At 33.4% G+C, this 12,329-nt stretch overlaps 2 non-coding genes across 2 annotated transcripts; both read right to left on the bottom strand.

Annotated features, from left to right (window-relative positions):
* Positions 1-10,742: 10,742 nt before the first annotated feature.
* Positions 10,743-10,816, bottom strand: TRNAW-CCA (transfer RNA tryptophan (anticodon CCA)). Its single transcript has one exon. It is a non-coding gene; the product is annotated as a tRNA-Trp (tRNA).
* Positions 10,817-10,978: 162 nt separating this feature from the next.
* TRNAP-UGG (transfer RNA proline (anticodon UGG)) lies at positions 10,979-11,052 on the bottom strand. The gene has a single exon. It is a non-coding gene; the product is annotated as a tRNA-Pro (tRNA).
* Between the last annotated feature and the right edge of the window lie 1,277 nt (positions 11,053-12,329).

A 12,329-nucleotide genomic window follows, 5' to 3' on the forward strand; every position in this document is an offset into this window, starting at 1 on the left:
TCTACGTCTGGAGGATTTGCGAATCCCTACCGCTTATATTAAAACTTTCCAAGGCCCACCTCATGGTATCCAGGTTGAAAGAGATAAATTGAACAAGTATGGTCGCCCTCTATTGGGATGTACTATTAAACCAAAATTGGGATTATCCGCTAAGAATTATGGTAGAGCAGTTTATGAATGTCTACGTGGTGGACTTGATTTTACCAAAGATGATGAAAACGTGAATTCCCAACCATTTATGCGTTGGAGAGACCGTTTCCTATTTTGTGCGGAAGCTATTTTTAAATCACAGGCTGAAACAGGTGAAATCAAAGGACATTACTTGAATGCTACTGCAGGTACATGCGAAGAAATGATGAAAAGGGCTATATTTGCCCGAGAATTGGGAGTTCCTATCGTAATGCATGACTACTTAACAGGTGGATTCACTGCAAATACTAGCTTGGCTCATTATTGCCGAGATAATGGTCTACTTCTTCACATTCACCGTGCAATGCATGCTGTTATTGATAGACAGAAGAATCATGGTATGCACTTCCGTGTACTAGCTAAAGCGTTACGTATGTCTGGTGGAGACCATATTCACGCTGGTACCGTAGTTGGTAAACTTGAAGGGGAAAGAGAAATCACTTTAGGATTTGTTGATTTACTACGTGATGATTTTATTGAAAAAGACCGAAGCCGCGGTATTTATTTCACTCAAGATTGGGTTTCTTTACCAGGTGTTCTGCCAGTGGCTTCCGGTGGTATTCACGTTTGGCATATGCCTGCTCTAACCGAGATTTTTGGAGATGATTCTGTACTACAATTCGGCGGAGGAACTTTGGGGCACCCTTGGGGTAATGCACCTGGTGCCGTAGCTAACCGAGTAGCTCTAGAAGCATGTGTACAAGCTCGTAATGAGGGACGTGATCTTGCTCGTGAGGGTAATGAAATTATCCGTGAGGCTAGTAAATGGAGTCCTGAACTAGCTGCTGCTTGTGAAGTATGGAAGGAGATCAAATTTGAATTTGAGGCAATGGATACAATTTGAGGCAATGGATACTTTGTAATCCAGTAATTACTCTTCGTTCTTTTAATTGACTTTCAATTAAACTAAATTCGGCTCAATCTTTTACTAAAAGGATTGAGCCGAATACAATACAAAGATATTATTGTATATCTTTTTTACTAGATATACAAAATAGAAAATTGAAATAAAAATATAAGACGAAACAACTTAAAAATTTTTATTGTTGTGCTGGATCCGCAATTAAGCCTATGGATCCTTAGGATTGGTGTAGTCATTTAATATTTAATATATTATATCCCGTAGCGTCGTTTCAGATCCGGGATCGAGCCAAGTATCACAACTTCTTCTACCCCATCCTGTATATTGTCCTTTTTGTTCTGTCTTGGAATACAAATTTTTTAGTAGACGAGATTTTACGAAAAAAGTTCTTCATATTCATAGGGATAACAACGATTTTTTTTATGTGAATTTGACAATTTGACATAACCGGTGAGAAACCACTATTTATAAATTAATAATTGAATTGATTTAATTGAAAAAAAAAATAATTCTCTTTTGAGAGAACGCTAAGTATCACTTCACTATATATAACGGAACCTTTTTTTTTTAAGACCGACTCGTTAATACTTAATAATCCTAGTGATTGGATTTAGATCCTATTCTGATAGGAAATGAGATATTTAAATGATTTCTTTTTTATCGAATGACTATTCAGCTATTGTATTTTCATGTAAATAGGGGCAAGAAAGCTCTATGGAAAAAAGATGGTTAAATTCGATGTTGTCTAAAGGGAAGTTAGAATACAGGTGTAGGCTAAATAAATCAATCAATAGTCTTGGTCCTATTGAAAGTGAAGGATCAATTATAAATAATATGAATAAAAACATTCCTAGTCATAGTGATAGTTACAATTCTAGTTACAGTACTGTTGATGATTTAGTCGGCATTCGGAATTTCATATCTGATGACACTTTTTTAGTTAGGGATAGTAATAGCTGCAGTTATTCCATCTATTTGGATATTGAAAATCAAATTTTTGAGATTGACAATGATCCTTCTTTTGTAAGTGAACTAGAAAGTTCTTTTTATAGTTTTCGGAACTCTACTTATCAAAATAATGTATCTAAGAGTGATGATTCCCACTATGATCAGTACATGTATGATACTAAATATAGTTGGAATAATCACATTAATAGTTGCATTGACAGTTATCTTTGGACTCAAATCTGTATTGATAGTTACATTTTAAGTGGTAGTCACAATTACAGTGACAGTTACATTTATAGTTCTATTTGTGCTGAAGGTGGAAATAGTAGTCAAAGTGAGAGTTTCAGTATAAGAACTAGCACGCATAGAAAAAATTTAACTACAACAGAACGTTCTAATGATCTAGATCTAACTAAAAAATACAGGCATTTGTGGGTTCAATGCGAAAATTGTTATGGATTAAATTATAAGAAAATTTTTAAATCAAAAATGAATATTTGTCAACAATGTGGATAACCATTTGAAAATGAGTAGTTCAGATAGAATCGAACTTTTGATTGATCCAGGTACTTGGGACCCTATGGATGAAGACATGGTCTCTTTGGATCCCATTCAATTTGATTCGGAGAATCAACTTTATACTTATAAAGATCGTCTTTCTTCTTATCAAAGAAAGACAGGATTAACTGAGGCTATTCAAACAGGCACAGGTAAATTAAATGATATTCCAGTAGCAATTGGGGTTATGGATTTTCAGTTTATAGGGGGTAGTATGGGATCCGTAGTAGGAGAGAAAATCACCCGTTTGATCGAGTATGCTACCAATCAATTTTTACCTCTTATTTTAGTGTGTGCTTCGGGAGGAGCACGCATGCAAGAAGGAAGTTTGAGCTTGATGCAAATGGCAAAAATATCTTCCGCTTTATATGATTATCAATCAAATAAAAAATTATTCTATGTAGCAATCCTTACATCTCCTACTACTGGTGGGGTGACAGCTAGTTTTGGTATGTTGGGGGATATCATTATTGCCGAACCGAATGCCTACATCGCATTTGCGGGTAAAAGAGTAATTGAACAAACATTGAATAAGGCAGTCCCTGAGGGTTCACAGGAGGCTGAATCTTTATTCGATAAGGGCTTATTCGATCTAATCGTACCACGTAATCCTTTAAAAGGTGTTGTGAGTGAGTTATTTCAGCTCCACGCTTTCGTTCCCTCGAATCAAAATTCAATCAAGTAAAGCCTTACTTAACTTAAAAAATGAATTCTTTTTTTTTTTATTTCTTCCGCAAAATTTGGCACGGGGAAGAAAATGAATTTCATGCTCCCTTCTTAACATTACATGTGTATATATACTTCAACTATAGCAAATAGCGGCATAGAGTCTTGCATCTTTCTACATCTCTAGCGGATCTCTAGTTTTACTAAGAATCCTTGTTGTTGGATCGGATTATAACTACCTTTTTGGGAATTTGTACGAAAATCTTTATGAAATTTTATTAAAAAAAAATGCTAAGACAAGATAATAACTAAAATAATGCAAACGTCTATTATGATACATATATCTCATGTCGAAAGATGAGTAAGTCCATTTATTTAATTCGACATTCCTCATTCCTTTTCTATATATACTCACGTAGATATTACTTAGTATAATTATATATTGAATTAGTATAATTATAAGATACCTTTTATAACAATCAATAAATAACAGGTAAAACTATTAATATAACAATGAAAATATTAAGTCGAGGTATCCATTCTATGACAACTCTCACCACCTTACCCTCTATTTTTGTGCCTTTAGTGGGCCTAGTATTTCCGGCAATTGCAATGGCTTCTTTATTTCTTCATGTTCAAAAAAACAAGATTTTTTAAATATGCTGTCTATTTTTTTTTTTCAAAACTTAGACTTTGACGATAACACAGCTATCTATTTAGTAGACTAGAATCTAACATGTGGCTTACTCCAAACATAAGCGATTATACATACGTAAACATGATATCTGAGGAAATCAATTAGAAGTATTTCAAAATAGAAAATAGATAAGTTTCAAAATAGAAAATAGATAAGAGATCGGGCGACAAATGTTTGAGATATAAAATCAATATACCTATATGGATGTAGGTATCTATAGGGAATCATATAAAGGTGATGTTATTATTTTAGATCTAAGTAATTCGATGAATTACTTAGATCTAAAGTAAAGGTTCACATCAAAATAGTGCTAGTTGATTAGAGTTACTTCGGAAACAAAAAAAGTAAAATAGATTTTTTTTGATTCTCTTAATTCCAATAAAATGCAACGAGATCTAGTATGAATTGGCGATCAGAACGTATATGGATAGAATTTATAAGAGGATCTCGAAAAATCAGCAATTTCTGCTGGGCCTTTATCCTTTTTTTAGGTTCATTAGGGTTTTTATTGGTTGGAACTTCCAGTTATCTTGGTAGGGATTTGATAGCTTTATTTCCGTCTCAGCAAATAATTTTTTTTCCACAGGGGATCGTAATGTCTTTCTATGGGATTGCCGGTCTCTTTATTAGCTCCTATTTGTGGTGCACAATTTTGTGGAATGTAGGTAGCGGTTATGATCGATTCGATAGAAAAGAAGAAATAGTGTCTATTTTTCGTTGGGGGTTTCCTGGAAAAAATCGTCGAATCTTCCTACGATTCCTTATGAAAGACATTCAGTCCATCAGAATAGAAGTTAAAGAGGGTATTTATGCACGTCGTGTCCTTTATATGGAAATAAGAGGCCAAGGGGCCATTCCCTTGACGCGTACCGATCAGAATCTGACCCCACGAGAAATTGAGCAAAAGGCTGCCGAATTGGCCTATTTCTTGCGTGTACCAATTGAAGTTTTTTGAAAAATGAAGTTCAGAATGAATTTTGTTCGTAGCAAGAGGGATAAAACTGAAATGAAAGAATAGTCTTTTTTATAGACCATAGTAATAGTATAATAACTTAACTGGAATTTCTTCAGAATGCTCATTTGACCCAAAGCAGACGTATACGGAACAGCCAGAAAACTTTCTTTGTCCGAAATTTTGATCCGTATGTAAATCAACTGCACAGTAACAAAAAAAAGTGGATTCTTTGTTATTTTCTTTCTGTATTATTTCGAAATTCAAGGATTAACTAATAAATCACAAATCAAAAACTAAAAAACAGGGAATGGATTCATAATAGTATGCATATGACTTGTAATAGAACTTATGTTTGATATAAATATTAGTAGTGTAGAGAGTTAACGAATGAAGTGAGTTCATTAAAAAATAAAAGACGAAAAAATGGAAAAAAAGAAAGCATTCATTCCCCTTCTATATCTTGCATCTATAGTATTTTTGCCCTGGTGGATCTCTCTTTCATTTAATAAAAGCCTAGAATCTTGGGTTACTAATTGGTGGAATACTGGTCAATCCGAAATTTTTTTGAATGATATTCAAGAAAAGAGTATTATAAAAAAAGTTCTAGAATTAGAGGAACTCTTTCTCTTGGACGAAATGCTAAAGGAATACCCAGAAACACATCTACAAAAGCTTCGTATCGGAATCTACAAAGAAACGATCCAATTGATCAAGATGCACAATGAGGATCGTATCCATATGATTTTGCACTTCTCGACAAATATAATCTGTTTCGTTATTCTAAGTGGTTATTCTATTCTTGGTAATGAAGAACTTGTTATTCTTAACTCTTGGGTTCAAGAGTTCCTATATAACTTAAGCGACACAATAAAAGCTTTTTCTATTCTTTTATTAACTGATTTATGTATAGGATTTCATTCACCCCATGGTTGGGAACTAATGATTGGTTCTGTCTACAAAGATTTTGGATTTTCTCATAACGATCAAATTATATCCGGTCTTGTTTCCACTTTTCCAGTCATTCTTGACACAATTTTAAAATATTGGATCTTCCGTTATTTAAATCGTGTATCTCCCTCACTTGTAGTGATTTATCATTCAATGAATGACTGAAAAATATAATGTTTGTTACTTTGTACATAAGTAAAACATTCAAAATTGTACTTATTCCTTCTACCCATCGCGAAGGATGCCTCCTATATTCGAGTAACTTTATTTCAGTAAATAGCAGAATCATGGATAGGGAACTATACTAGGGACCTACCTAATTTTATTGTAGAAATTTTTGGGCTCAATGATTGGACCATGCAAACTAGAAATACCTTTTCTTCGATAAAGGAAGAGATTACTCGATCTATTTCCGTATCACTCATGATATATATAATAACTTGGGCACCCGTTTCAAATGCATATCCCATTTTTGCACAACAGGGTTATGAAAATCCACGAGAAGCAACCGGCCGTATTGTCTGCGCCAACTGCCATTTAGCTAATAAGCCCGTGGATATCGAGGTTCCACAAGCGGTACTTCCTGATACTGTATTTGAAGCAGTTGTTCGAATTCCTTATGATATGCAACTGAAACAAGTTCTTGCGAATGGTAAAAAGGGTGGTTTGAATGTGGGGGCTGTTCTTATTTTACCCGAGGGGTTTGAATTAGCCCCCCCCGATCGTATTTCTCCCGAGATTAAAGAAAAGATGGGCAATCTTTCTTTTCAGAGCTATCGTCCCACTAAAAAAAATATTCTTGTGATAGGTCCTGTTCCTGGTCAGAAATATAGTGAAATCACCTTTCCTATTCTTTCCCCGGACCCTGCGACTAAGAAAGATGTTCACTTCTTAAAATATCCCATATACGTAGGCGGGAACAGGGGAAGGGGTCAGATTTATCCCGACGGGAGTAAGAGTAATAATAATGTTTATAATGCTACAGCAGCAGGGATAGTAAGCAAAATAATACGAAAAGAAAAAGGAGGATATGAAATAACCATAGTGGATGCAGCGAATGGGCGTCAAGTGGTTGATATTATCCCTCCAGGACCAGAACTTCTTGTTTCAGAGGGCGAATCCATCAAACTTGATCAACCATTAACGAGTAATCCTAATGTGGGAGGATTTGGTCAGGGAGATGCGGAAATCGTCCTTCAAGATCCATTACGTGTCCAAGGCCTTTTGTTCTTTTTTGCATCTGTTATTTTGGCACAAATCTTTTTAGTTCTTAAAAAGAAACAGTTTGAGAAGGTTCAATTGTCCGAAATGAATTTCTAAATCTGGGGATTTATCAAATAAAGTTCGTAAAAAAAACCAAATTCTTGTTGGCAATTCTATAATTTAATTATGTATGATCAAAAAATTATGAAAAACTTTTTCCCTTGTTTTTTTTTTTTATTCTTTTTCGACCCTATTTCGGTAATTACTTGTACCGCATTACTAGTCATAGTATGGATATTATATTGTCAGGAAGACTATTTTACCTCTTCTTTATTTCTTTGTTTTTTACAATACAAATAGGAGCGGTATTATTATGATTATTATGTCACTGGTGCCAGATTGAAATGTCATTGAATGTGTCTATTTTTATTCTAATAGAATAAAAATAGAGTAGATATTAAAAATAAGATAAGTAAATGGAGAATAGAAAAAAAATGAAGGGAACAAAGGATTCTAGAAGGAATTATGCATCTTTCTAGTATTCGATACCAGAAAAATTCCTTTTCTTGTTCTGGTGTCGAAATAATAAACTAATGAATTATTCTTGATCCCGTTCGTCAAAGATCTCTATTCTTAGTTTCAATTTTTCCCGGTTTATCAGAACCTTTTTTTCGATTTATTACATAAGTAGTGAACAAATTCAATGAATTTTTCAATTCTATTTTATATTAAAATAACTATAGAAAATTCTATTAGTATATTTTAATCTATTTAAAGGGTTTGTGATATCTGATCGATAGAAATATAATATTGTTATATTGGGATTGTATCATCCAGAAAGAGGGAATCGAGTGATTCTCTCTTTCTTTTTTTCGCTTTGAAATGAAAGTATCGACCGATACGATCGCGAAAGAGATGGTCTGAATCAATTTTTTTTTTGAAGCAATTCAGAATCAGAAAGAAATGAAGTTTTTTGAAAAAATAGGAAAGATCCATTTTTTCATTTATATGAATAAATTAGTCTAATTCTAATTAGTAAGAGCTCAACGGGACCTACCCCCTCTTTTTTTCTGATTTGAGGGGGATCCTGTTGAGTTCTTACGCTTTCATGTCTCCAACTCAGTTCATCCGATTATTACAGAGATGAACCTAAGCCGGAATATGAACCATAAAAGAAAATACCAACTAAACCGATCACAGGAATACCAGTTACAGTACCGATTATCCAAAGAGGAATCCTTCCAGTAGTCTCGGCCATTTGTCCCACTTCCCTCCCCATTTCATCAAGTGGTCGTGCTAGAGACAGAAACAGTCATAGATAATTATGAGATGATATCCTTCCGAATGGGATAAGATAATTCGTACTATTATTTAGTATTTTCTTTTATTTAATTGAAGAAATAATTGGAAAATAAAACAGCAAGTACAAAAATGAGTAATAACCCCCAGTAAAGACTGGTACGATTCAATTCAACATTTTGTTCGTTCGGATTTGATTGTGTCATAGCTCTATAATTCGGATTAGGTTTATCGTTGGATGAATTGCATTGCTGATATTGACCCTAAAAAAGAAACGGTAGGTACAAGCTAGTCCGTGAACAGTTAACCATCGCACTGTAAAAATAGGATAAGTTTTATCGATAGTCATTTGGTCCTCCTAAAAAGATCTACTAAATTCATCGAGTTGTTCCAAAGAATCAAAACGGCCAGTTATTAATGGAATTCCTTGTCGGCTCTCTGTAAAATACTCATTTGGACGAGGGCTTCCAAAAACATCGTAAGCTAAACCCGTGCTGACGAATAACCAACCTGCAATGAATAGAGAAGGTATAGTAATGCTATGAATGACCCAGTATCGAATACTGGTGATAATATCAGCAAAAGAACGTTCTCCTGTGCTTCCAGACATGCCGAGCTCCACATATTCTTGTACAGTCAAAAGGGGGATCGATTCCGTAAAAGATGAGATCAGTAAATGGAAATTAACTGAAATTTTATCTTTGTAAGATCGTCAATATTGTACCGAGGGTGTTTTTAGAGTATACCGAATCAGTATAGCTATCCTTCTTCTGACGCAGCAACGCAATTTCACAATAAGTATCAAAATGAAGCACTAAAACTAAATAATATAATTTGTTTCTTCTTTTCTTGCTGCTTGTCGATGTAGAATCATATACCATTCATTCAATAGAAAATTCTGAAAATGCCTGTCTGTAGTATTAAGGATTCTATCGGTTATTGGCTTCGGGCTAGAAAGCGAAGATTGGGTAAAATGTGAATCCGACTGGTTGGTTTATAATAATTTAGGAAGCAGATTCTAATAGTCCCAAAATTCAATGAAATTAGACGTGAAATCTCGAAATATTTCTTTTGTGTTTGTAGTTATATTTTTGTTTGAATCTTTTTTTATTTTAAGGAATTGGTTAGTCGTCCAGTAACAAGTAACAGTAGTACATAGGATTCGATGAACGAAACAGAACAACGAATAGAAGAATAATAAATATTCGTAATGCACGCATTATTGTTTTATATTAGACTCAAACGATCGTTCTTCAACTAATTAGAAGAATGTTTTTAATATGGAAAGAATAAGAATAAATGGAGAACCTAGTTTCGAGTGATCTGATCGTGCGATACTTTTTTTCTTTTTAAAAAAGATTTTATGGAAATGAACCCACTACATAAAATCTAATTAGTGGGAATACAATTTCATAAATAAAGGGCATTATAAGGTCATTCATTCTTCAGCGATTCAAAGAGCATTTCATTTTTGGAATCAAGTTACACAACATAGTTTATTTATTATTTTTCTTTTTTTTTTTTTTTTTTTCTTTCTAATTATTTAGAATCCATTTAATAGATTTATATATTTACTAGATTTATATATTAAATTATTGTTTATAAATTCTTTATAATAAGAATATTTGTTTTGAAAACTCAAGAGTTGTTCAATGAATCCCTTGATTCCGAATTGCGGGATAGAGAGACAGATGATGAATTGATTTCTTACCTATGTCACAAGATTTTTGTTAGTATCATCTATAATCATAATAATAGATGAATCAAAAACTTTCAATTGAATATATTTTTTCAATTAGTATTTTTACTTATCCATCCGCGTATCTTTCAAAAATAGAAACTTAGGGAAGTGCTTTATAAACATATGGATAAAAATAACGTATTTCATTTAGCCTCGTCATGCCTACTATCACTAGTTATTTCGGTTTTCTACTAGCAGTTTTAACTATAACCTCAGCTCTATTTATCGGTCTGAACAAGATACGACTTATTTGATTAAAATTCATTGAATGCACAATTCAAAAAAAAGAAAGATTTCGGTGTTATTCAATATATTCTATATATTGTAGAGTTCTTTACCTTGTCAATTCAATTTCGAATTCTTGGTCATTGAGATTCATGGGCAATACCGATTAATATTTTAAGGATAGATATTACCTCTCCTTTTCCTCGTTCAACTAAATTGAAATGATTGAAGTTTTTCTATTTGGAATCGTATTAGGTCTAATTCCTATTACTTTGGCTGGATTATTTGTGACCGCATATTTACAATACAGACGGGGGGATCAGTTGGACCTTTGATTAATTAACAGTTCTTTTTTTTGATTGACCCCCTACTTGCTTTATAGGAGGTAAAATTTTGATTTCTGTTGAATTATTTCAGTATCATTTTGATTTAACAACAACAAGAATCGAATCACGCTCTATAGGATTTGAACCTACGACATCGGGTTTTGGAGACCCGCGTTCTACCGAACTGAACTAAGAGCGTTTTATTATCAAACTAAAAGCAACCCGAATATATCTTCGATACATATATTATCATAGAGAATATCATAAAATTAAATAAAAAAAGATTGATTCGATATATGTATGTTCAATTTTTATGGATCTCAATTGATTCCTCGTTACTGTTCAGAAGATAAGTAATAGGTAGGGATGACAGGATTTGAACCCGTGACATTTTGTACCCAAAACAAACGCGCTACCAAGCTGCGCTACATCCCTTTCAATTGGTCTACAGTGTTATTGTAGAGAATCCCTGTCTTGTTTTCCACATTTTTTATTTATTTCCTCCATTGGTATACACAAATTATCTTGCCATTTCTTCTTTTTTGTCTCATATCATATATAAAATATAATAAAAATAATAAAAAGACTTATATACGTATGAAATAATAAATATTAAATCCGCCGTAAAGAAAAATGAATATTTGGGGTGGGGCGGAAAGCTACATATTTTTTTTAATAAAAAAGGGAATATCTACCGAATTGAACTGTTGTACATTTCAATTTGAATTAGGAATTCCGCGGACAATACAAGCGGTTATTAACTATATATACATTTGATGGTATGTAATACCAGTATGTATTACAAATTACTATAAAGTAGGAGGGTTTTCAATGCGAGATCTAAAAACATATCTCTCCGTGGCACCGGTAGTAAGTACTATATGGTTCGGGGCTTTAGCGGGTCTATTAATCGAGATCAATCGTTTATTCCCGGATGCGTTGGTATTCCCGTTTTTTTCATTCTAGTTATTGACTTGGGAAGGGGTGAAGAAGATTAGAAAAACAATCAAATATCTTTGACTAATCCCCTTCCCCCTTCTTTTTTTTAGAGTTTTTAGACTTAGAATAAGTTAGAAAGAATCAAAATGGATTCAACCTCAGTCAAACTCGGACGCGGCGCCAGGTTCAAATTTAATTAATAAAAGAGTGAGAACGAAAATGAAAATGTGATGGCTAGGGCAACAATATCATACAAAATACTTAAATGAAAAACTGTACTGCGATTCTAAATTTAGAAATTATTGTATTACTATATTTTAATATTTGATTGTAACGAAATCTTTCATAATTTTATTTCGAGTTACCAATTTTTCTTTTTTTCTTCATTTTGGATCGGAAAATGGAAGAGTTGCGTGAATCAAAAATCCAAGGGAGGTTCATGGCCAAGGGTAAAGATGCCCGAGTAACTGTTATTTTGGAATGTACTCGTTGTGTTCGAAACGGTGTTAATAAGGAATCAATAGGGATTTCCAGATATATTACTCAAAAGAATCGACACAATACGCCTAGTCGATTGGAATTGAGAAAATTCTGTCCCCGGTGTTACAAACATACGATTCATGGGGAGATAAAGAAATAGATCGAACCGATCGGCTGTGTGTCACCCTTTTCCAATCCAAGGAAGATGAAAAATTACATATATTAGACATATTTTAGATTTAAATATAAACAAACCAAATCCTATTTCGATCGGATCTAAAATGATTTAGAAT

The sequence above is a fragment of the Cucumis melo genome, unplaced genomic scaffold (genome assembly GCF_025177605.1).
Source record: "Cucumis melo cultivar AY unplaced genomic scaffold, USDA_Cmelo_AY_1.0 utg001204l, whole genome shotgun sequence".
Taxonomy (NCBI): domain Eukaryota; kingdom Viridiplantae; phylum Streptophyta; class Magnoliopsida; order Cucurbitales; family Cucurbitaceae; genus Cucumis; species Cucumis melo.